This window comes from Balaenoptera acutorostrata, unplaced genomic scaffold (assembly GCF_949987535.1).
Source record: "Balaenoptera acutorostrata unplaced genomic scaffold, mBalAcu1.1 scaffold_132, whole genome shotgun sequence".
Classification (NCBI taxonomy): Eukaryota; Metazoa; Chordata; class Mammalia; order Artiodactyla; family Balaenopteridae; genus Balaenoptera; species Balaenoptera acutorostrata.
The window spans coordinates 575,570-600,359 of NW_026646529.1; positions in this window are offsets into that span (position 1 = coordinate 575,570).

Consider the following 24,790-nt stretch of genomic DNA (forward strand, 5'->3'; position numbering starts at 1 on the left):
GGTCTGCTTTCTTTTAACGTTAGTAAGCTTTTCAGGTCACCAGGACCTCGCGTGGGCACCCTATTCCCTGCAAGAACACCGAGTACCGGCAGGCTGCCCTGGGCTGCTAAGAAACATCCAGGCCCGGAAACCTTTCCCAGTCACTCTGTGTATGCTGAGGGTAGGGCAACACGCTGCACTCTTCCTTGGGAGACCTAGGTTTCCTCAGCACTCCAACAGCTCCAGGAAAACTGTTCTCTTACATCCTACATGTTTTGCAAATCTGCCTCATTGCCCTAGGCGGAGCCTGCCGAAGCGGAAGCTTGGAGCAGAGTCCTTGAGGCCTTCCTTTAGGTCTGCTTTCTTTTAACGTTAGTAAGCTTTTCAGGTCACCAGGACCTCGCGTGGGCACCCTATTCCCTGCAAGAACACCGAGTACCGGCAGGCTGCCCTGGGCTGCTAAGAAACATCCAGGCCCGGAAACCTTTGCCAGTCACTCTGTGTATGCTGAGGGTAGGGCAACACGCTGCACTCTTCCTTGGGAGACCTAGGTTTCCTCAGCACTCCAACAGCTCCAGGAAATCTGTTCTCTTATATCCTACATGTTTTGCAAATCTGCCTCATTGCCCTAGGCGGAGCGGCACTGAGAAACCAAAGCTGCTTCCCATTCCTTCTACAGAGTCATACCTTAAGACCCCATACTTACAGGAGAATGGCGGCTTGCGTTCCTGCTTGTACCAAAGCACAGTTCTTCCTCTTACACTGATGGGTTTTACAAGAGGCTAAGCCCCGATAGCGTACCTCGAGCGCTCCTTGGGGTAGGCCGTTGGGCACACGCAGAACTCCGTGCCAAAAACTTTATTCAAGGAAGGGACCCGTGTGTAGCTAGAGTGTATATTTACCTGGTAGAAATCACAAGGAGGTAGGCTGCGTGTTCGCTGGAAACGGGGCCTGATGGCACAGGCCTTGCTTTCCCATTTTGAAAGCTCCATTCCTGCTGCCTTGAAACTCCCTAAATAACAGTTTTAGGACGGGTCTCTAGTCACTGTAGGCAGGGCTGTGGGAAGGGAACGAGTGTTCTCTACATCAACAGGGTGCTTTCATAGCCTTGGTGGGAGCTCCTCCTGAGACGCTCTAGAGCTAAAAGGAAACTTGACGTGAGTCCTTTCCTCAAGGTAAAGCCTTGAATAGCCTACCGAAGCGGAAACTTGGAGCAGAGTCCCTGAGGCCTACCTTTAGGTCTGCTTTCTTTTAACGTTAGTAAGCTTTTAGGTCACCAGGACCTCGCGTGGGCACCCTATTCCCTGCAAGAACACCGAGTACCGGCAGGCTGCCCTGGGCTGCTAAGAAACATCCAGGCCCGGAAACCTTTGCCAGTCACTCTGTGTATGCTGAGGGTAGGGCAACACGCTGCACTCTTCCTTGGGAGACCTAGGTTTCCTCAGCACTCCAACAGCTCCAGGAAAACTGTTCTCTTACATCCTACATGTTTTGCAAATCTGCCTCATTGCCCTAGGCGGAGCCTACCGAAGCGGAAGCTTGGAGCAGAGTCCTTGAGGCCTTCCTTTAGGTCTGCTTTCTTTTAACGTTAGTAAGCTTTTCAGGTCACCAGGACCTCGCGTGGGCACCCTATTCCCTGCAAGAACACCGAGTACCGGCAGGCTGCCCTGGGCTGCTAAGAAACATCCAGGCCCGGAAACCTTTGCCAGTCACTCTGTGTATGCTGAGGGTAGGGCAACACGCTGCACTCTTCCTTGGGAGACCTAGGTTTCCTCAGCACTCCAACAGCTCCAGGAAATCTGTTCTCTTACATCCTACATGTTTTGCAAATCTGCCTCATTGCCCTAGGCTGAGCGGCACTGAGAAACCAAAGCTGCTTCCCATTCCTTCTACAGAGTCATACCTTAAGACCCCATACTTACAGGAGAAAGGCGGCTTGCGTTCCTGCTTGTACCAAAGCACAGTTCTTCCTCTTACACTGAAGGGTTTTACAAGAGGCTAAGCCCCGATAGCGTACCTCGAGCGCTCCTTGGGGGAGGCCGTTGGCTACACGCAGAACTCCGTGCGAAACAACTTTATTCAAGGAAGGGACCCGTGTGTAGCTAGAGTGTATATTTACCTGGTAGAAATCACAAGGAGGTAGGCTGCGTGTTCGCTGGAAACGGGGCCTGATGGCACAGGCCTTGCTTTCCCATTTTGAAAGCTCCATTCCTGCTGCCTTGAAACTCCCTAAATAACAGTTTTAGGACGGGTCTCTAGTCACTGTAGGCAGGGCTGTGGGAAGGGAACGAGTGTTCTCTACATCAACAGGGTGCTTTCATAGCCTGGGTGGGAGCTCCTCCTGAGACGCTCTAGAGCTAAAAGGAAACTTGACGTGAGTCCTTTCCTCAAGGTAAAGCCTTGAATAGCCTACCGAAGCGGAAACTTGGAGCAGAGTCCCTGAGGCCTACCTTTAGGTCTGCTTTCTTTTAACGTTAGTAAGCTTTTAGGTCACCAGGACCTCGCGTGGGCACCCTATTCCCTGCAAGAACACCGAGTACCGGCAGGCTGCCCTGGGCTGCTAAGAAACATCCAGGCCCGGAAACCTTTCCCAGTCACTCTGTGTATGCTGAGGGTAGGGCAACACGCTGCACTCTTCCTTGGGAGACCTAGGTTTCCTCAGCACTCCAACAGCTCCAGGAAATCTGTTCTCTTACATCCTACATGTTTTGCAAATCTGCCTCATTGCCCTAGGCGGAGCGGCACTGAACAACCAAATTCCTTCACATTCCTTCTACAGAGTCATAGCTTAAGACCCCATACTTACAGGAGAAAGGCGGCTTGCGTTCCTGCTGGTACCAAAGCACAGTTCTTCCCCTTACACTGAAAGGTTTTACAAGAGGCTAAGCCCCGATAGCGTACCTCGAGCGCTCCTTGGGGGAGGCCGTTGGCTACACGCAGAACTCCGTGCGAAACAACTTTATTCAAGGAAGGGACCCGTGTGTAGCTAGAGTGTATATTTACCTGGTAGAAATCACAAGGAGGTAGGCTGCGTGTTCGCTGGAAACGGGGCCTGATGGCACAGGCCTTGCTTTCCCATTTTGAAAGCTCCATTCCTGCTGCCTTGAAACTCCCTAAATAACAGTTTTAGGACGGGTCTCTAGTCACTGTAGGCAGGACTCTGGGAAGGGAACGAGTGTTCTCTACATCAACAGGGTCCTTTCATAGCCTGGGTGGGCGCTCCTCCTGAGACGCTCTAGAGCTAAAAGGAAACTTGACGTGCGTCCTTTCCTCAAGGTAAAGCCTTGAATAGCCTGCCGAAGCGGAAGCTTGGAGCAGAGTCCTTGAGGCCTTCCTTTAGGTCTGCTTTCTTTTAACGTTAGTAAGCTTTTCAGGTCACCAGGACCTCTTGTGGGCACCCTATTCCCTGCAAGAACATCGAGTACCGGCAGGCTGCCCTGGGCTGCTAAGAAACATCCAGGCCCGGAAACCTTTCCCAGTCACTCTGTGTATGCTGAGGGTAGGGCAACACGCTGCACTCTTCCTTGGGAGACCTAGGTTTCCTCAGCACTCCAACAGCTCCAGGAAAACTGTTCTCTTACATCCTACATGTTTTGCAAATCTGCCTCATTGCCCTAGGCGGAGCCTGCCGCAGCGGAAGCTTGGAGCAGAGTCCTTGAGGCCTTCCTTTAGGTCTGCTTTCTTTTAACGTTAGTAAGCTTTTCAGGTCACCAGGACCTCGCGTGGGCACCCTATTCCCTGCAAGAACACCGAGTACCGGCAGGCTGCCCTGGGCTGCTAAGAAACATCCAGGCCCGGAAACCTTAGCCAGTCACTCTGTGTATGCTGAGGGTAGGGCAACACGCTGCACTCTTCCTTGGGAGACCTAGGTTTCCTCAGCACTCCAACAGCTCCAGGAAATCTGTTCTCTTACATCCTACATGTTTTGCAAATCTGCCTCATTGCCCTAGGCTGAGCGGCACTGAGAAACCAAAGCTGCTTCCCATTCCTTCTACAGAGTCATACCTTAAGACCCCATACTTACAGGAGAATGGCGGCTTGCGTTCCTGCTTGTACCAAAGCACAGTTCTTCCTCTTACACTGAAGGGTTTTACAAGAGGCTAAGCCCCGATAGCGTACCTCGAGCGCTCCTTGGGGGAGGCCGTTGGCTACACGCAGAACTCCGTGCGAAACAACTTTATTCAAGGAAGGGACCCGTGTGTAGCTAGAGTGTATATTTACCTGGTAGAAATCACAAGGAGGTAGGCTGCGTGTTCGCAGGAAACGGGGCCTAATGGCACAGGCCTTGCTTTCCCATTTTGAAAGCTCCATTCCTGCTGCCTTGAAACTCCCTAAATAACAGTTTTAGGACGGGTCTCTAGTCACTGTAGGCAGGACTCTGGGAAGGGAACGAGTGTTCTCTACATCAACAGGGTCCTTTCATAGCCTGGTTGGGCGCTCCTCCTGAGACGCTCTAGAGCTAAAAGGAAACTTGACGTGCGTCCTTTCCTCAAGGTAAAGCCTTGAATAGCCTGCCGAAGCGGAAGCTTGGAGCAGAGTCCTTGAGGCCTTCCTTTAGGTCTGCTTTCTTTTAACGTTAGTAAGCTTTTCAGGTCACCAGGACCTCTTGTGGGCACCCTATTCCCTGCAAGAACATCGAGTACCGGCAGGCTGCCCTGGGCTGCTAAGAAACATCCAGGCCCGGAAACCTTTCCCAGTCTCTCTGTGTATGCTGAGGGTAGGGCAACACGCTGCACTGTTCCTTGGGAGACCTAGGTTTCCTCAGCACTCCAACAGCTCCAGGAAATCTGTTCTCTTACATCCTACATGTTTTGCAAATCTGCCTCATTGCCCTAGGCGGAGCGGCACTGAGAAACCAAAGCTGCTTCCCATTCCTTCTACAGAGTCATACCTTAAGACCCCATACTTACAGGAGAAAGGCGGCTTGCGTTCCTGCTTGTACCAAAGCACAGTTCTTCCTCTTACACTGAAGGGTTTTACAAGAGGCTAAGCCCCGATAGCGTACCTCGAGCGCTCCTTGGGGGAGGCCGTTGGCTACACGCAGAACTCCGTGCCAACAACTTTAATCAAGGAAGGGACCCGTGTGTAGCTAGAGTGTATATTTACCTGGTAGAAATCACAAGGAGGTAGGCTGCGTGTTCGCTGGAAACGGGGCCTGATGGCACAGGCCTTGCTTTCCCATTTTGAAAGCTCCATTCCTGCTGCCTTGAAACTCCCTAAATAACAGTTTTAGGACGGGTCTCTAGTCACTGTAGGCAGGGCTGTGGGAAGGGAACGAGTGTTCTCTACATCAACAGGGTGCTTTCATAGCCTTGGTGGGAGCTCCTCCTGAGACGCTCTAGAGCTAAAAGGAAACTTGACGTGAGTCCTTTCCTCAAGGTAAAGCCTTGAATAGCCTACCGAAGCGGAAACTTGGAGCAGAGTCCCTGAGGCCTACCTTTAGGTCTGCTTTCTTTTAACGTTAGTAAGCTTTTAGGTCACCAGGACCTCGCGTGGGCACCCTATTCCCTGCAAGAACACCGAGTACCGGCAGGCTGCCCTGGGCTGCTAAGAAACATCCAGGCCCGGAAACCTTTCCCAGTCACTCTGTGTATGCTGAGGGTAGGGCAACACGCTGCACTCTTCCTTGGGAGACCTAGGTTTCCTCAGCACTCCAACAGCTCCAGGAAAACTGTTCTCTTACATCCTACATGTTTTGCAAATCTGCCTCATTGCCCTAGGCGGAGCCTGCCGAAGCGGAAGCTTGGAGCAGAGTCCTTGAGGCCTTCCTTTAGGTCTGCTTTCTTTTAACGTTAGTAAGCTTTTCAGGTCACCAGGACCTCGCGTGGGCACCCTATTCCCTGCAAGAACACCGAGTACCGGCAGGCTGCCCTGGGCTGCTAAGAAACATCCAGGCCCGGAAACCTTTGCCAGTCACTCTGTGTATGCTGAGGGTAGGGCAACACGCTGCACTCTTCCTTGGGAGACCTAGGTTTCCTCAGCACTCCAACAGCTCCAGGAAATCTGTTCTCTTATATCCTACATGTTTTGCAAATCTGCCTCATTGCCCTAGGCGGAGCGGCACTGAGAAACCAAAGCTGCTTCCCATTCCTTCTACAGAGTCATACCTTAAGACCCCATACTTACAGGAGAATGGCGGCTTGCGTTCCTGCTTGTACCAAAGCACAGTTCTTCCTCTTACACTGAAGGGTTTTACAAGAGGCTAAGCCCCGATAGCGTACCTCGAGCGCTCCTTGGGGTAGGCCGTTGGGCACACGCAGAACTCCGTGCCAAAAACTTTATTCAAGGAAGGGACCCGTGTGTAGCTAGAGTGTATATTTACCTGGTAGAAATCACAAGGAGGTAGGCTGCGTGTTCGCTGGAAACGGGGCCTGATGGCACAGGCCTTGCTTTCCCATTTTGAAAGCTCCATTCCTGCTGCCTTGAAACTCCCTAAATAACAGTTTTAGGACGGGTCTCTAGTCACTGTAGGCAGGGCTGTGGGAAGGGAACGAGTGTTCTCTACATCAACAGGGTGCTTTCATAGCCTTGGTGGGAGCTCCTCCTGAGACGCTCTAGAGCTAAAAGGAAACTTGACGTGAGTCCTTTCCTCAAGGTAAAGCCTTGAATAGCCTACCGAAGCGGAAACTTGGAGCAGAGTCCCTGAGGCCTACCTTTAGGTCTGCTTTCTTTTAACGTTAGTAAGCTTTTAGGTCACCAGGACCTCGCGTGGGCACCCTATTCCCTGCAAGAACACCGAGTACCGGCAGGCTGCCCTGGGCTGCTAAGAAACATCCAGGCCCGGAAACCTTTGCCAGTCACTCTGTGTATGCTGAGGGTAGGGCAACACGCTGCACTCTTCCTTGGGAGACCTAGGTTTCCTCAGCACTCCAACAGCTCCAGGAAAACTGTTCTCTTACATCCTACATGTTTTGCAAATCTGCCTCATTGCCCTAGGCGGAGCCTACCGAAGCGGAAGCTTGGAGCAGAGTCCTTGAGGCCTTCCTTTAGGTCTGCTTTCTTTTAACGTTAGTAAGCTTTTCAGGTCACCAGGACCTCGCGTGGGCACCCTATTCCCTGCAAGAACACCGAGTACCGGCAGGCTGCCCTGGGCTGCTAAGAAACATCCAGGCCCGGAAACCTTTGCCAGTCACTCTGTGTATGCTGAGGGTAGGGCAACACGCTGCACTCTTCCTTGGGAGACCTAGGTTTCCTCAGCACTCCAACAGCTCCAGGAAATCTGTTCTCTTACATCCTACATGTTTTGCAAATCTGCCTCATTGCCCTAGGCTGAGCGGCACTGAGAAACCAAAGCTGCTTCCCATTCCTTCTACAGAGTCATACCTTAAGACCCCATACTTACAGGAGAAAGGCGGCTTGCGTTCCTGCTTGTACCAAAGCACAGTTCTTCCTCTTACACTGAAGGGTTTTACAAGAGGCTAAGCCCCGATAGCGTACCTCGAGCGCTCCTTGGGGGAGGCCGTTGGGTACACGCAGAACTCCGTGCCAAAAACTTTATTCAAGGAAGGGACCCGTGTGTAGCTAGAGTGTATATTTACCTGGTAGAAATCACAAGGAGGTAGGCTGCGTGTTCGCAGGAAACGGGGCCTAATGGCACAGGCCTTGCTTTCCCATTTGAAAGCTCCATTCCTGTTGCCTTGAAACTCCCTAAATAACAGTTTTAGGACGGGTCTCTAGTCACTGTAGGCAGGGCTGTGGGAAGGGAACGAGTGTTCTCTACATCAACAGGGTGCTTTCATAGCCTGGGTGGGAGCTCCTCCTGAGACGCTCTAGAGCTAAAAGGAAACTTGACGTGAGTCCTTTCCTCAAGGTAAAGCCTTGAATAGCCTACCGAAGCGGAAACTTGGAGCAGAGTCCCTGAGGCCTACCTTTAGGTCTGCTTTCTTTTAACGTTAGTAAGCTTTTAGGTCACCAGGACCTCGCGTGGGCACCCTATTCCCTGCAAGAACACCGAGTACCGGCAGGCTGCCCTGGGCTGCTAAGAAACATCCAGGCCCGGAAACCTTTGCCAGTCACTCTGTGTATGCTGAGGGTAGGGCAACACGCTGCACTCTTCCTTGGGAGACCTAGGTTTCCTCAGCACTCCAACAGCTCCAGGAAATCTGTTCTCTTACATCCTACATGTTTTGCAAATCTGCCTCATTGCCCTAGGCGGAGCGGCACTGAACAACCAAATTCCTTCACATTCCTTCTACAGAGTCATAGCTTAAGACCCCATACTTACAGGAGAAAGGCGGCTTGCGTTCCTGCTGGTACCAAAGCACAGTTCTTCCCCTTACACTGAAGGGTTTTACAAGAGGCTAAGCCCCGATAGCGTACCTCGAGCGCTCCTTGGGGGAGGCCGTTGGCTACACGCAGAACTCCGTGCCAAACAACTTTATTCAAGGAAGGGACCCGTGTGTAGCTAGAGTGTATATTTACCTGGTAGAAATCACAAGGAGGTAGGCTGCGTGTTCGCAGGAAACGGGGCCTAATGGCAGAGGCCTTGCTTTCCCATTTTGAAAGCTCCATTCCTGCTGCCTTGAAACTCCCTAAATAGTTTTAGGACGGGTCTCTAGTCACTGTAGGCAGGGCTGTGGGAAGGGAACGAGTGTTCTCTACATAAACAGGGTGCTTTCATAGCCTTGGTGGGAGCTCCTCCTGAGACGCTCTAGAGCTAAAAGGAAACTTGACGTGAGTCCTTTCCTCAAGGTAAAGCCTTGAATAGCCTACCGAAGCGGAAACTTGGAGCAGAGTCCCTGAGGCCTACCTTTAGGTCTGCTTTCTTTTAACGTTAGTAAGCTTTTAGGTCACCAGGACCTCGCGTGGGCACCCTATTCCCTGCAAGAACACCGAGTACCGGCAGGCTGCCCTGGGCTGCTAAGAAACATCCAGGCCCGGAAACCTTTGCCAGTCACTCTGTGTATGCTGAGGGTAGGGCAACACGCTGCACTCTTCCTTGGGAGACCTAGGTTTCCTCAGCACTCCAACAGCTCCAGGAAATCTGTTCTCTTACATCCTACATGTTTTGCAAATCTGCCTCATTGCCCTAGGCGGAGCGGCACTGAGAAACCAAAACTGCTTCGCATTCCTTCTACAGAGTCATACCTTAAGACCCCATACTTACAGGAGAAAGGCGGCTTGCGTTCCTGCTTGTACCAAAGCACAGTTCTTCCTCTTACACTGAAGGGTTTTACAAGAGGCTAAGCCCCGATAGCGTACCTCGAGCGCTCCTTGGGGGAGGCCGTTGGCTACACGCAGAACTCCGTGCGAAACAACTTTATTCAAGGAAGGGACCCGTGTGTAGCTAGAGTGTATATTTACCTGGTAGAAATCACAAGGAGGTAGGCTGCGTGTTCGCTGGAAACGGGGCCTGATGGCACAGGCCTTGCTTTCCCATTTTGAAAGCTCCATTCCTGCTGCCTTGAAACTCCCTAAATAACAGTTTTAGGACGGGTCTCTAGTCACTGTAGGCAGGACTCTGGGAAGGGAACGAGTGTTCTCTACATCAACAGGGTCCTTTCATAGCCTGGGTGGGCGCTCCTCCTGAGACGCTCTAGAGCTAAAAGGAAACTTGACGTGCGTCCTTTCCTCAAGGTAAAGCCTTGAATAGCCTGCCGAAGCGGAAGCTTGGAGCAGAGTCCTTGAGGCCTTCCTTTAGGTCTGCTTTCTTTTAACGTTAGTAAGCTTTTCAGGTCACCAGGACCTCTTGTGGGCACCCTATTCCCTGCAAGAACATCGAGTACCGGCAGGCTGCCCTGGGCTGCTAAGAAACATCCAGGCCCGGAAACCTTTCCCAGTCACTCTGTGTATGCTGAGGGTAGGGCAACACGCTGCACTGTTCCTTGGGAGACCTAGGTTTCCTCAGCACTCCAACAGCTCCAGGAAAACTGTTCTCTTACATCCTACATGTTTTGCAAATCTGCCTCATTGCCCTAGGCGGAGCCTGCCGCAGCAGAAGCTTGGAGCAGAGTCCTTGAGGCCTTCCTTTAGGTCTGCTTTCTTTTAACGTTAGTAAGCTTTTCAGGTCACCAGGACCTCGCGTGGGCACCCTATTCCCTGCAAGAACACCGAGTACCGGCAGGCTGCCCTGGGCTGCTAAGAAACATCCAGGCCCGGAAACCTTTGCCAGTCACTCTGTGTATGCTGAGGGTAGGGCAACACGCTGCACTCTTCCTTGGGAGACCTAGGTTTCCTCAGCACTCCAACAGCTCCAGGAAATCTGTTCTCTTACATCCTACATGTTTTGCAAATCTGCCTCATTGCCCTAGGCTGAGCGGCACTGAGAAACCAAAGCTGCTTCCCATTCCTTCTACAGAGTCATACCTTAAGACCCCATACTTACAGGAGAATGGCGGCTTGCGTTCCTGCTTGTACCAAAGCACAGTTCTTCCTCTTACACTGAAGGGTTTTACAAGAGGCTAAGCCCCGATAGCGTACCTCGAGCGCTCCTTGGGGGAGGCCGTTGGCTACACGCAGAACTCCGTGCGAAACAACTTTATTCAAGGAAGGGACCCGTGTGTAGCTAGAGTGTATATTTACCTGGTAGAAATCACAAGGAGGTAGGCTGCGTGTTCGCAGGAAACGGGGCCTAATGGCACAGGCCTTGCTTTCCCATTTTGAAAGCTCCATTCCTGCTGCCTTGAAACTCCCTAAATAACAGTTTTAGGACGGGTCTCTAGTCACTGTAGGCAGGACTCTGGGAAGGGAACGAGTGTTCTCTACATCAACAGGGTCCTTTCATAGCCTGGTTGGGCGCTCCTCCTGAGACGCTCTAGAGCTAAAAGGAAACTTGACGTGCGTCCTTTCCTCAAGGTAAAGCCTTGAATAGCCTGCCGAAGCGGAAGCTTGGAGCAGAGTCCTTGAGGCCTTCCTTTAGGTCTGCTTTCTTTTAACGTTAGTAAGCTTTTCAGGTCACCAGGACCTCTTGTGGGCACCCTATTCCCTGCAAGAACATCGAGTACCGGCAGGCTGCCCTGGGCTGCTAAGAAACATCCAGGCCCGGAAACCTTTGCCAGTCTCTCTGTGTATGCTGAGGGTAGGGCAACACGCTGCACTGTTCCTTGGGAGACCTAGGTTTCCTCAGCACTCCAACAGCTCCAGGAAATCTGTTCTCTTACATCCTACATGTTTTGCAAATCTGCCTCATTGCCCTAGGCGGAGCGGCACTGAGAAACCAAAGCTGCTTCCCATTCCTTCTACAGAGTCATACCTTAAGACCCCATACTTACAGGAGAAAGGCGGCTTGCGTTCCTGCTTGTACCAAAGCACAGTTCTTCCTCTTACACTGAAGGGTTTTACAAGAGGCTAAGCCCCGATAGCGTACCTCGAGCGCTCCTTGGGGGAGGCCGTTGGCTACACGCAGAACTCCGTGCCAACAACTTTAATCAAGGAAGGGACCCGTGTGTAGCTAGAGTGTATATTTACCTGGTAGAAATCACAAGGAGGTAGGCTGCGTGTTCGCTGGAAACGGGGCCTGATGGCACAGGCCTTGCTTTCCCATTTTGAAAGCTCCATTCCTGCTGCCTTGAAACTCCCTAAATAACAGTTTTAGGACGGGTCTCTAGTCACTGTAGGCAGGGCTGTGGGAAGGGAACGAGTGTTCTCTACATCAACAGGGTGCTTTCATAGCCTGGGTGGGAGCTCCTCCTGAGACGCTCTAGAGCTAAAAGGAAACTTGACGTGAGTCCTTTCCTCAAGGTAACGCTTTGAATAGCCTACCGAAGCGGAAACTTGGAGCAGAGTCCCTGAGGCCTACCTTTAGGTCTGCTTTCTTTTAACGTTAGTAAGCTTTTAGGTCACCAGGACCTCGCGTGGGCACCCTATTCCCTGCAAGAACACCGAGTACCGGCAGGCTGCCCTGGGCTGCTAAGAAACATCCAGTCCCGGAAACCTTTCCCAGTCACTCTGTGTATGCTGAGGGTAGGGCAACACGCTGCACTCTTCCTTGGGAGACCTAGGTTTCCTCAGCACTCCAACAGCTCCAGGAAATCTGTTCTCTTACATCCTACATGTTTTGCAAATCTGCCTCATTGCCCTAGGCTGAGCGGCACTGAGAAACCAAAGCTGCTTCCCATTCCTTCTACAGAGTCATACCTTAAGACCCCATACTTACAGGAGAAAGGCGGCTTGCGTTCCTGCTTGTACCAAAGCACAGTTCTTCCTCTTACACTGAAGGGTTTTACAAGAGGCTAAGCCCCGATAGCGTACCTCGAGCGCTCTTTGGGGGAGGCCGTTGGCTACACGCAGAACTCCGTGCGAAACAACTTTATTCAAGGAAGGGACCCGTGTGTAGCTAGAGTGTATATTTACCTGGTAGAAATCACAAGGAGGTAGGCTGCGTGTTCGCAGGAAACGGGGCCTAATGGCACAGGCCTTGCTTTCCCATTTTGAAAGCTCCATTCCTGTTGCCTTGAAACTCCCTAAATAACAGTTTTAGGACGGGTCTCTAGTCACTGTAGGCAGGGCTGTGGGAAGGGAACGAGTGTTCTCTACATCAACAGGGTCCTTTCATAGCCTGGGTGGGAGCTCCTCCTGAGACGCTCTAGAGCTAAAAGGAAACTTGACGTGCGTCCTTTCCTCAAGGTAAAGCCTTGAATAGCCTGCCGAAGCGGAAGCTTGGAGCAGAGTCCTTGAGGCCTTCCTTTAGGTCTGCTTTCTTTTAACGTTAGTAAGCTTTTCAGGTCACCAGGACCTCTTGTGGGCACCCTATTCCCTGCAAGAACACCGAGTACCGGCAGGCTGCCCTGGGCTGCTAAGAAACATCCAGGCCCGGAAACCTTTCCCAGTCACTCTGTGTATGCTGAGGGTAGGGCAACACGCTGCACTCTTCCTTGGGAGACCTAGGTTTCCTCAGCACTCCAACAGCTCCAGGAAAACTGTTCTCTTACATCCTACATGTTTTGCAAATCTGCCTCATTGCCCTAGGCGGAGCCTGCCGCAGCAGAAGCTTGGAGCAGAGTCCTTGAGGCCTTCCTTTAGGTCTGCTTTCTTTTAACGTTAGTAAGCTTTTCAGGTCACCAGGACCTCGCGTGGGCACCCTATTCCCTGCAAGAACACCGAGTACCGGCAGGCTGCCCTGGGCTGCTAAGAAACATCCAGGCCCGGAAACCTTTGCCAGTCACTCTGTGTATGCTGAGGGTAGGGCAACACGCTGCACTCTTCCTTGGGAGACCTAGGTTTCCTCAGCACTCCAACAGCTCCAGGAAATCTGTTCTCTTACATCCTACATGTTTTGCAAATCTGCCTCATTGCCCTAGGCTGAGCGGCACTGAGAAACCAAAGCTGCTTCCCATTCCTTCTACAGAGTCATACCTTAAGACCCCATACTTACAGGAGAATGGCGGCTTGCGTTCCTGCTTGTACCAAAGCACAGTTCTTCCTCTTACACTGAAGGGTTTTACAAGAGGCTAAGCCCCGATAGCGTACCTCGAGCGCTCCTTGGGGGAGGCCGTTGGCTACACGCAGAACTCCGTGCGAAACAACTTTATTCAAGGAAGGGACCCGTGTGTAGCTAGAGTGTATATTTACCTGGTAGAAATCACAAGGAGGTAGGCTGCGTGTTCGCAGGAAACGGGGCCTAATGGCACAGGCCTTGCTTTCCCATTTTGAAAGCTCCATTCCTGCTGCCTTGAAACTCCCTAAATAACAGTTTTAGGACGGGTCTCTAGTCACTGTAGGCAGGACTCTGGGAAGGGAACGAGTGTTCTCTACATCAACAGGGTCCTTTCATAGCCTGGTTGGGCGCTCCTCCTGAGACGCTCTAGAGCTAAAAGGAAACTTGACGTGCGTCCTTTCCTCAAGGTAAAGCCTTGAATAGCCTGCCGAAGCGGAAGCTTGGAGCAGAGTCCTTGAGGCCTTCCTTTAGGTCTGCTTTCTTTTAACGTTAGTAAGCTTTTCAGGTCACCAGGACCTCGCGTGGGCACCCTATTCCCTGCAAGAACACCGAGTACCGGCAGGCTGCCCTGGGCTGCTAAGAAACATCCAGGCCCGGAAACCTTTGCCAGTCACTCTGTGTATGCTGAGGGTAGGGCAACACGCTGCACTCTTCCTTGGGAGACCTAGGTTTCCTCAGCACTCCAACAGCTCCAGGAAATCTGTTCTCTTATATCCTACATGTTTTGCAAATCTGCCTCATTGCCCTAGGCGGAGCGGCACTGAGAAACCAAAGCTGCTTCCCATTCCTTCTACAGAGTCATACCTTAAGACCCCATACTTACAGGAGAATGGCGGCTTGCGTTCCTGCTTGTACCAAAGCACAGTTCTTCCTCTTACACTGAAGGGTTTTACAAGAGGCTAAGCCCCGATAGCGTACCTCGAGCGCTCCTTGGGGTAGGCCGTTGGGCACACGCAGAACTCCGTGCCAAAAACTTTATTCAAGGAAGGGACCCGTGTGTAGCTAGAGTGTATATTTACCTGGTAGAAATCACAAGGAGGTAGGCTGCGTGTTCGCTGGAAACGGGGCCTGATGGCACAGGCCTTGCTTTCCCATTTTGAAAGCTCCATTCCTGCTGCCTTGAAACTCCCTAAATAACAGTTTTAGGACGGGTCTCTAGTCACTGTAGGCAGGGCTGTGGGAAGGGAACGAGTGTTCTCTACATCAACAGGGTGCTTTCATAGCCTTGGTGGGAGCTCCTCCTGAGACGCTCTAGAGCTAAAAGGAAACTTGACGTGAGTCCTTTCCTCAAGGTAAAGCCTTGAATAGCCTACCGAAGCGGAAACTTGGAGCAGAGTCCCTGAGGCCTACCTTTAGGTCTGCTTTCTTTTAACGTTAGTAAGCTTTTAGGTCACCAGGACCTCGCGTGGGCACCCTATTCCCTGCAAGAACACCGAGTACCGGCAGGCTTCCCTGGGCTGCTAAGAAACATCCAGGCCCGGAAACCTCTGCCAGTCACTCTGTGTATGCTGAGGGTAGGGCAACACGCTGCACTCTTCCTTGGGAGACCTAGGTTTCCTCAGCACTCCAACAGCTCCAGGAAAACTGTTCTCTTACATCCTACATGTTTTGCAAATCTGCCTCATTGCCCTAGGCGGAGCCTACCGAAGCGGAAGCTTGGAGCAGAGTCCTTGAGGCCTTCCTTTAGGTCTGCTTTCTTTTAACGTTAGTAAGCTTTTCAGGTCACCAGGACCTCGCGTGGGCACCCTATTCCCTGCAAGAACACCGAGTACCGGCAGGCTGCCCTGGGCTGCTAAGAAACATCCAGGCCCGGAAACCTTTGCCAGTCACTCTGTGTATGCTGAGGGTAGGGCAACACGCTGCACTCTTCCTTGGGAGACCTAGGTTTCCTCAGCACTCCAACAGCTCCAGGAAATCTGTTCTCTTACATCCTACATGTTTTGCAAATCTGCCTCATTGCCCTAGGCTGAGCGGCACTGAGAAACCAAAGCTGCTTCGCATTCCTTCTACAGAGTCATACCTTAAGACCCCATACTTACAGGAGAAAGGCGGCTTGCGTTCCTGCTTGTACCAAAGCACAGTTCTTCCTCTTACACTGAAGGGTTTTACAAGAGGCTAAGCCCCGATAGCGTACCTCGAGCGCTCCTTGGGGGAGGCCGTTGGGTACACGCAGAACTCCGTGCCAAAAACTTTATTCAAGGAAGGGACCCGTGTGTAGCTAGAGTGTATATTTACCTGGTAGAAATCACAAGGAGGTAGGCTGCGTGTTCGCTGGAAACGGGGCCTGATGGCACAGGCCTTGCTTTCCCATTTTGAAAGCTCCATTCCTGCTGCCTTGAAACTCCCTAAATAACAGTTTTAGGACGGGTCTCTAGTCACTGTAGGCAGGGCTGTGGGAAGGGAACGAGTGTTCTCTACATCAACAGGGTGCTTTCATAGCCTGGGTGGGAGCTCCTCCTGAGACGCTCTAGAGCTAAAAGGAAACTTGACGTGAGTCCTTTCCTCAAGGTAAAGCCTTGAATAGCCTACCGAAGCGGAAACTTGGAGCAGAGTCCCTGAGGCCTACCTTTAGGTCTGCTTTCTTTTAACGTTAGTAAGCTTTTAGGTCACCAGGACCTCGCGTGGGCACCCTATTCCCTGCAAGAACACCGAGTACCGGCAGGCTGCCCTGGGCTGCTAAGAAACATCCAGTCCCGGAAACCTTTGCCAGTCACTCTGTGTATGCTGAGGGTAGGGCAACACGCTGCACTCTTCCTTGGGAGACCTAGGTTTCCTCAGCACTCCAACAGCTCCAGGAAATCTGTTCTCTTACATCCTACATGTTTTGCAAATCTGCCTCATTGCCCTAGGCGGAGCGGCACTGAACAACCAAATTCCTTCACATTCCTTCTACAGAGTCATAGCTTAAGACCCCATACTTACAGGAGAAAGGCGGCTTGCGTTCCTGCTGGTACCAAAGCACAGTTCTTCCCCTTACACTGAATGGTTTTACAAGAGGCTAAGCCCCGATAGCGTACCTCGAGCGCTCCTTGGGGGAGGCCGTTGGCTACACGCAGAACTCCGTGCCAAACAACTTTATTCAAGGAAGGGACCCGTGTGTAGCTAGAGTGTATATTTACCTGGTAGAAATCACAAGGAGGTAGGCTGCGTGTTCGCAGGAAACGGGGCCTAATGGCAGAGGCCTTGCTTTCCCATTTTGAAAGCTCCATTCCTGCTGCCTTGAAACTCCCTAAATAGTTTTAGGACGGGTCTCTAGTCACTGTAGGCAGGGCTGTGGGAAGGGAACGAGTGTTCTCTACATCAACAGGGTGCTTTCATAGCCTGGGTGGGAGCTCCTCCTGAGACGCTCTAGAGCTAAAAGGAAACTTGACGTGAGTCCTTTCCTCAAGGCAACGCCTTGAATAGCCTGCCGAAGCGGAAACTTGGAGCAGAGTCCCTGAGGCCTACCTTTAGGTCTGCTTTCTTTTAACGTTAGTAAGCTTTTAGGTCACCAGGACCTCGCGTGGGCACCCTATTCCCTGCAAGAACACCGAGTACCGGCAGGCTGCCCTGGGCTGCTAAGAAACATCCAGGCCCGGAAACCTTTGCCAGTCACTCTGTGTATGCTGAGGGTAGGGCAACACGCTGCACTCTTCCTTGGGAGACCTAGGTTTCCTCAGCACTCCAACAGCTCCAGGAAATCTGTTCTCTTACATCCTACATGTTTTGCAAATCTGCCTCATTGCCCTAGGCGGAGCGGCACTGAGAAACCAAAGCTGCTTCCCATTCCTTCTACAGAGTCATAGCTTAAGACCCCATACTTACAGTAGAAAGGCGGCTTGCGTTCCTGCTGGTACCAAAGCACTGTTCTTCCTCTTACACTGCAGGGTTTTAGAAGCGGCTAAGCCCCGATAGCGTACCTCGAGCGCTCCTTAGGGGAGGCCGTTGTCTACACGCAGAACTCCGTGGCAAACAACTTTATTCAAGGAATAGCAGAATTGCCTTTCCGATGTCATGTGTGTTACTAGCAAATTAAGTTGGAGGTTGCAATTCTTTGGTACGTGCTCGTCCTTCAGTAATCTTCAGTGAATTGGCTAACCCGTTTGACCACTAGCATCAAGCTAACATTGTTTTGTATCATGCCACAGGTTGGCATGCAGCAGAATCCATGTAGCTTTGTTCAAGTTGGTTCCTGAGCTCCAGAAACCATTCGAGGACTCTTAATACCTGCGGGTCTGCATTGGGATGAGAAACATACAAGAAGGACTGCCTGTGTGTTTTGGATGTTATGAGCAGTTCAGTGTTGGGAAAAGGTAGTTGCCGAGTCATGGGAGGTGAAGGGCTTCTTTTGTTAAACCTGTAGAATGTGGTAACTTGAAACAACTCAGGTATCTCCCTTCTAAAGCACCTTGGTGGTACGAAATAGAGAAAGAAACAGCAGGGTCAATGCTCTGTGATCCGTTTTGTAAATAAGGCTTGAAGGGAAACTTTATTTTCTTCATGGTTTTTAGAGAGATGCGGGCTCAATTTCCCTGACATACCCTGTAGTTGCACATGTTCTCTTCATACCACAATTGCCTTTGTGATGACAAGTGAATTTATATACAAGGAAATTGGAAGGTGCCATTCTTTGTTAGGTGCTCGTCCTTCAGTGAATTGGTGAACGCATTTGACGACTAGCCTCAAGCTAACGTTGTTTTGTATCATGCCTCAGGTTGGCATGCAGCAGAATCCATGTAGCGTTACTCAGTGTGGTTCTTGAGCTCTAGGAAGCATTCCAGGTCTCTTAGAAGTGCCGGGTCTGCACTAGGATGAGAAAATTAGAAGAAAGATGGCCTGGGTGTTTGGGCCTTTGTGAGCAATGCAGAGTTGGGAACAGCTAGATGCTGAGTCAGGGGTAGTGAAGGGCTTCTTTGGGTAAACCTCTAGATTGTGGCAAGTTGAAACAACTGAAGTATCTCCTTTCTAAAGCACCCCTGAGTTACAAACTATAGAAAGAAATAGCAGGGTCCAGTCTCTGTGGACCCTTTTGAAAATAAGGCTTGAAGGGAAACTTTATTTTCCTCCTTGGGATTTAGAGTGTTGCATGCTCAATTCTCCCTGAGAAACACTGTAGCTGCACACGTTCTCTTCACGGCACAATTGCCTTTGTGATGACAAGTGAGTTTCTAGGAAAGAAACTTGGAGGTTGAAAATCTTTGGTAGGTGCTCATCCTTCAGTAAACTTCATTCAATTGGCGACCCCATTTAACTCTAGCCTCAAGCTAACGTGCCTCTTGTATCATGCCACCAGTTGGCATGCAGCAGAATCCATGTAGCCTTATTCAGTGTGGTTCTTGAGCTCTAGGAAGCATTCCAGGTCTCTTAGTACTGGCGGATATGCACTAGGATGAGAAATGTACAAGGAGGACGGCCTGTGTGTTTGGGGAGTTGTGAACAGTGCAGCTTTGGGAACAGCTAGATAGTGAGTCATGGGAGATGAAGGGCTTCTTTTTTTAAACCTCTAGAATGTGGTAAGTTGAAACAACTCAAGGATCTCCCTTCTAAAGCACTTTGGAAATACTAAATAGAGAAAGAAACAGCAGGGTCAGTCCTCTGCAGGCACTGTTGAAAATAAGGCTTGAAGGGAAACTTTGTTTTCCTCTTTGGGATTTAGGGAGATGCGGGCTCAATTCCTCCTGAGAAACACTGTAGTTGCACATGTTCTCTTCATAGCACAATTGCCTTTCCGATGTCATCTGTGTTACTAGCAAGGAAAGTTGGAAGTTGCAATTCTTTGGTACGTGCTCGTCCTTCAGTAATCTTCAGTGAATTGGCTAACCCGTTTGACCCCTAGCATCAAGCTAACATTGTTTTGTATCATGCCACAGGTTGGCATGCAGCAGAATCCATGTAGCTTTGTTCAAGTTGGTTTCTGAGCTCCAGAAACCATTCCAGGACTCTTAATACTGGCGGGTCTGCATTGGGATGAGACACATACAAGAAGGACTGCCTGTGTGTTTTGGATGTTATGAGCAGTTCAGTGTTGGGAAAAGGTAGTTGCCGAGTCATGGGAGGTGAAGGGCTTCTTTTGTTAAACCTCTAGAATGTGGTAACTTGAAACAACTCAGGGATCTCCCTTCTAAAGCACCTTGGTGGTACGAAATAAAGAAAGAAACAGCAGGGTTAATTCTCTGTGTGCGCTTTTGTAAATAACGCTTGAAGGGAAACTTTATTTTCTTCATGGTTTTTCAGAGTTGCGGACTCAATTTCCCTGACATACCCTGTAGTTGCACATGTTCTCTTCATACCACAATTGCCTTTGTGATGACAAGTGAGTTTCTAGGAAAAAAAGTTGGAAGTTGCCATTCTTTGGTAGGTGCTCGTCCTTCAGTAACCTTCAGTGAATTGGTAAACGCATTTGACATCTAGTCTCAAGATAATGTTGTTTTGTATCATGCCACATGTTGGCATGCAGCAGAATCCATGTAGCGTTATTCAGTGTGGTTCCTGAGCTCTAGGAAGCATTCCAGGTCTCTTAGAAGTGCCGGGTCTGCACTAGGATGAGAAAATTAGAAGAAAGACGGCCTTGGTGTTTGGGCCTTTGTGAGCAATGCAGAGTTGGGAACAGCTAGATGCCGAATCAGGGGTAGGGAAGGGCTTCTTTGGGTAAACCTCTAGATTGTGGCAAGTTGAAACAACTGAAGTATCTCCCTTCTAAAGCACCCTTGACTTACAAAGTATAGAAAGAAGTAGCAGGGTCCAGTCCCTGTGGACCCTTTTGAAAATAAAGCTTGAAGGGAAACTTTATTTTCCTCATTGGGATTTAGAGAGTTGCATGCTCAGTTCTCCCTGAGAAACACTGTAGCTGCACACGTTCTCTTCACGGCACAATTGCCTTTGTGATGACAAGTGAGTTTCTAGGAAAGAAACTTGGAGGTTGCCATTGTTTGCTGTTGCTCATCCTTCGGTAATCTTCAGTGAATAGGCGAACCCATTTGACCACTAGCCTCAAGCTAAAGTTCCTCTTGTATCATTCCACAGGTTGGCATGCAGCAGAATCCATGTAGGCTTATTCAGTGTGGTTATAAACTCTAGGAATCATTCCAGGTCTCTTAGTACTGGCGGATCTGCACTATGATGAGCAAAGTACAAGAAGGACGGCCTGTGTGTTTTGGATGTTATGAGCAGTTCAGTGTTGGGAAAAGGTAGTTGCCCAGTCATGGGAGGTGAAGGGGTTCTTTTCTTAAACCTCTAGAATGTGGTAACTTGAAACAACTTAGGTATCTCCCTTCTAAAGCACCTTGGTTGTACGAAGTAGAGAAAGAAACAGCAGGGTTAATTCTCTGTGGGCTCTTTTGTAAATAACGCTTGAAGGGAAACTTTATTTTCTTCATGGTTTTTACAGAGTTGCGGACTCAATTTCCCTGACATACCCTGTAGTTGCACATGTTCTCTTCATACCACAATTGCCTTTGTGATGACAAGTGAGTTTCTAAGCAAGGAAATTGGAAGGTGCCATTCTTTGGTAGGTGCTCGTCCTTCAGTAATTTTCAGTGAATTTTTTAACGCCTTTGAGGACTAGCCTCAAGCTAACGTTGTTTTGTATCATGCCATAGGTTGGCATGCAGCAGAATCCATGTAGCCTCATTCAGTGTGCTTTCAGAGCTCTAGGAAGCATTCCAGGTCTGTTAGTACTGGCGGATCTGCAGTAGGATGACAAACGTACAAGGAGGATGGCCTGTGTGTTTGAGGAGTTGTTAACAGTGCAGCTTTGGGATCAGCTGGATACTGAGTCATGGGAGATGAAGGGCTTCTTTTGTTAAACCTCTACAATGTGGTAAGTTGAAACAACTCAAGGATCTCCCTCCTATAGCACCTTTGAAATACAAAATAGGGAAAGAAACAGCAGGGTCAGTGCTCTGCAGGCACTGTTGAAAATAAGGCTTGAAGGGAAACTTTGTTTTCCTCATTGGGATTTAGAGAGTTGAGGGCTCAATTCTCCCTGAGAAACACTGTAGTTGCACATGTTCTCTTCATAGCACAATTGCCTTTCCAATGTCATGTGTGTTTCTAAGAAAAAAGTTGGAGGTTACAAATCTTTGGTACATGCTCGTCCTTCAGTAATCTTCAGTGAATTGGCTAACCCGTTTGACCCCTAGCATCAAGCTAACGTTGTTTTGTATCATGCCACAGGTTGGCATGCAGCAAAATGCATGTAGCGTTATTCAGTGTGGTTCCTGAGCTCTAGGAAGCATTCCAGGTCTCTTAGTACTGGCGGATCTGCACTATGATGAGAAAAGTACAAGAAGGACGGCCTGTGTGTCTGGGGAGTTGTGAGCAATGTAGCTTTGGGAACAGCTAGATGCCGAGTCATGGGAGGTAAAGGGCTATTTGTTTTAAACCTGTAGAATGTGGTAACTTGAAACAACTCAAGTATCTCCCTTCTAAAGCACTTTGTTGGCACAAAATAGAGAAAAAAACTGCAGGGTCAATGCTCTGTGGTCCCTTTTGTAAATAAGGCCTGAAGGGAAACTTTATTTTCTTCATTGGTTTTTAGAGAGTTGCGGGCTCAATTTTCCCTGACATACCCTGTAGTTGCACATATTCTCTTCATATAACAATTGCCTTTGTGATGACAAGTGAGTTTCTATGCAAGGAAATTGGAAGGTGCCATTCTTTGCTAGGTGCTCGTCCTTCAGTTAATTGGTGAACACAAATGACGACTAGCCTCAAGCTAACGTTGTTTTGTATCATGCCACAGGTTGGCATGCAGCAGAATCCGTGTAGCGTTATTCAGTGTGGTTCTTGAGCTCTAGGAAGCATTCCAGGTCTCTTAGAAGTGCCGGGTCTGCACTAGGATGAGAAAATTAGAAGAAAGATGGCCTGGGTGTTTGGGCCATTGTGAGCAATGCAGAGATGGGAACAGCTTGATGCCGAGTCAGGGGTAGGGAAGGGCTTCTTTGGGTAAACCTCTAGATTGTGGCAAGTTGAAACAACTGAAGTATCTCCTTTCTAAAGCATCCTTGAGTTACAAAGTACAGAAAGAAATAGCAGGGTCCACTCTCTGTGGACCCTTTTGAAAATAAGGCTTGAAGGGAAACTTTATTTTCCTCCTTGGGATTTAGAGAGTTGCATGCTCAATTCTCCCTGAGAAACACTGTAGCTGCACACGTTCTCTTCACGGCACAATTGCCTTTGTGATGACAAGTGAGTTTCTAGGAAAGAAACTTGGAGGTTGCCATTCTTTGCTGGTGCTCATCCTTCGGTAATCTTCAGTGAATAGGCGAACCCGTTTGACCACTAGCCTCAAGCTAAAGTTCCTCTTGTATCATTCCACAGGTTGGCATGCAGCAGAATCCATGTAGGCTTATTCAGTGTGGTTATAAACTCTAGGAATCATTCCAGGTCTCTTAGTACTGGCAGATCTGTAGTATGATGAGAAAAGTAAAATAAGGACGGCCTGTGTGTCTGGGGAGTTGAGAGCAGTGTAGCGTTGGGAACAGCTAGATGCCGAGTCATGAGAGGTGAAGGGCTATTTCTATTAAACCTGTAGAATGTGGTAACTTGAAACAACTCAAGTTTCTCCCTTCTAAAGCACCTTGGTGGTACAAAATAGAGAATGAAACAGCAGGGTCATTGCTCTGTGGGACCTTTTGTAAATAAGGCTTGAAGGGAAACTTTATTTTCTTCATTGGTCTTTATAGAGTTGCGGGCTGAATCCTCCCTGAGAAACACTTTAGCGGCACATGTTCTGTTCTTAGCACAATTGCCTTTGTGATGACAAATGAGTTTCTAGGAAAGAAACTTGGAGGTTGAAAATCTTTGGTAGGTGCTCATCCTTCAGTAATCTTCAGTGAATTGGCGACCTCATTTAACAGTAGCCTCAAGCTAACGTGCCTCTTGTATCATGCCACCGGTTGGCATACAGCAGAATCCATGTAGCCTCATTCAGTGTGCTTCCAGAGCTCTAGGAAGCATTCCAGGTCTGTTAGTACTGGCGGATCTGCAGCAGGATGAGAAACGTACAAGGAGGATGGCCTGTGTGTTTGAGGAGTTGTGAACAGTGCAGCTTTGGGATTAGCTGGATACTGAGTCACGGGAGATGAAGGGTTTCTTTTGTTAAACCTCTACAATGTGGTAAGTTGAAACAACTCAAGGATCTCCCTCCTAAAGCACGTTGGAAATACAAAATAGAGAAAGAAACAGCAGGGTCAGTGCTCTGCAGGCACTGTTGAAAATAAGGCTTGAAGGGAAACTTTGTTTTCCTCATTGGGATTTAGAGAGTTGAGGGCTCAATTCTCCCTGAGAAACACTGTAGTTGCACATGTTCTCTTCATAGCACACTTGCCTTTCCAATGTCATGTGTGTTTCTCGGAAAGAAAGTTGGAGGTTACAATTCTTTGGTACGTGCTCGTCCTTCAGTAATCTTCAGTGAATTGGCTAACCCGTTTGACCCCTAGCATCAAGCTAATGTTGTTTTGTATCATGCCACAGGTTGGCAGGCAGCAAAATGCATGTAGCATTATTCAGTGTGGTTCCTGAGCTGTAGGAATCATTCCAGGTCTCTTACTCCTGGCGGATCTGTACTATGATGAGAAAAGTAAAATAAGGACGGCCTGTGTGTCTGGGGAGTTGAGAGCAGTGTAGCGTTGGGAACAGCTAGATGCCGAGTCATGAGAGGTGAAGGGCTATTTTTATTAAACCTGTACAATGTGGTAACTTGAAACAACTCAAGTATCTCCCTTCTAAAGCACCTTGGTGGTACAAAATAGAGAATGAAACAGCAGGGTCATTGCTCTGAGGGCCCTTTTGTAAATAAGGCTTGAAGGGAACCTTTATTTTCTTCATTGGTCTTTAGAGAGTTGCGGGCTGAATCCTCCCTGAGAAACACTTTAGCGGCACATGTTCTGTTCTTAGCACAATTGCCTTTGTGATGACAAGTGAGTTTCTAGGAAAGAAACTTGGAGGTTGAAAATCTGTGGTAGGTGCTCATCCTTCAGTAAACTTCAGTGAATTGGCGACCCCATTTAACTCTAGCCTCAAGCTGATGTCGCTCTTGTATCTTGCCACCAGTTGGCATGCAGCAGAATCCATGTAGCCTTATTCAGTGTGGTTCTTGAGCTCTAGGAAGCATTCCAGGTCTGTTAGTACTGGCGGATCTGCAGTAGGATGAGAAATGTACAAGGAGCACGGCCTGTGTGTTTGGGAAGTTGTGAACAGTGCAGCTTTGGCACAGCTAGATAGTGAGTCATGGGAGATGAAGGGCTTCTTTTGTTAAACCTCTAGAAAGTGATAAGTTGAAACAACTCAAGGATCTCCCTCCTAAATCACCTTGGAAATAGAAAATAGAGAAAGAAACAGCAGGGTCAGTGCTCTGGAGGCACTGTTGAAAATAAGGCTTGAAGGGAAACTTTGTTTTCCTCATTGGGATTTAGAGAGATGCGGGCTCAATTCTCCCTGAGAAACACTGTAGTT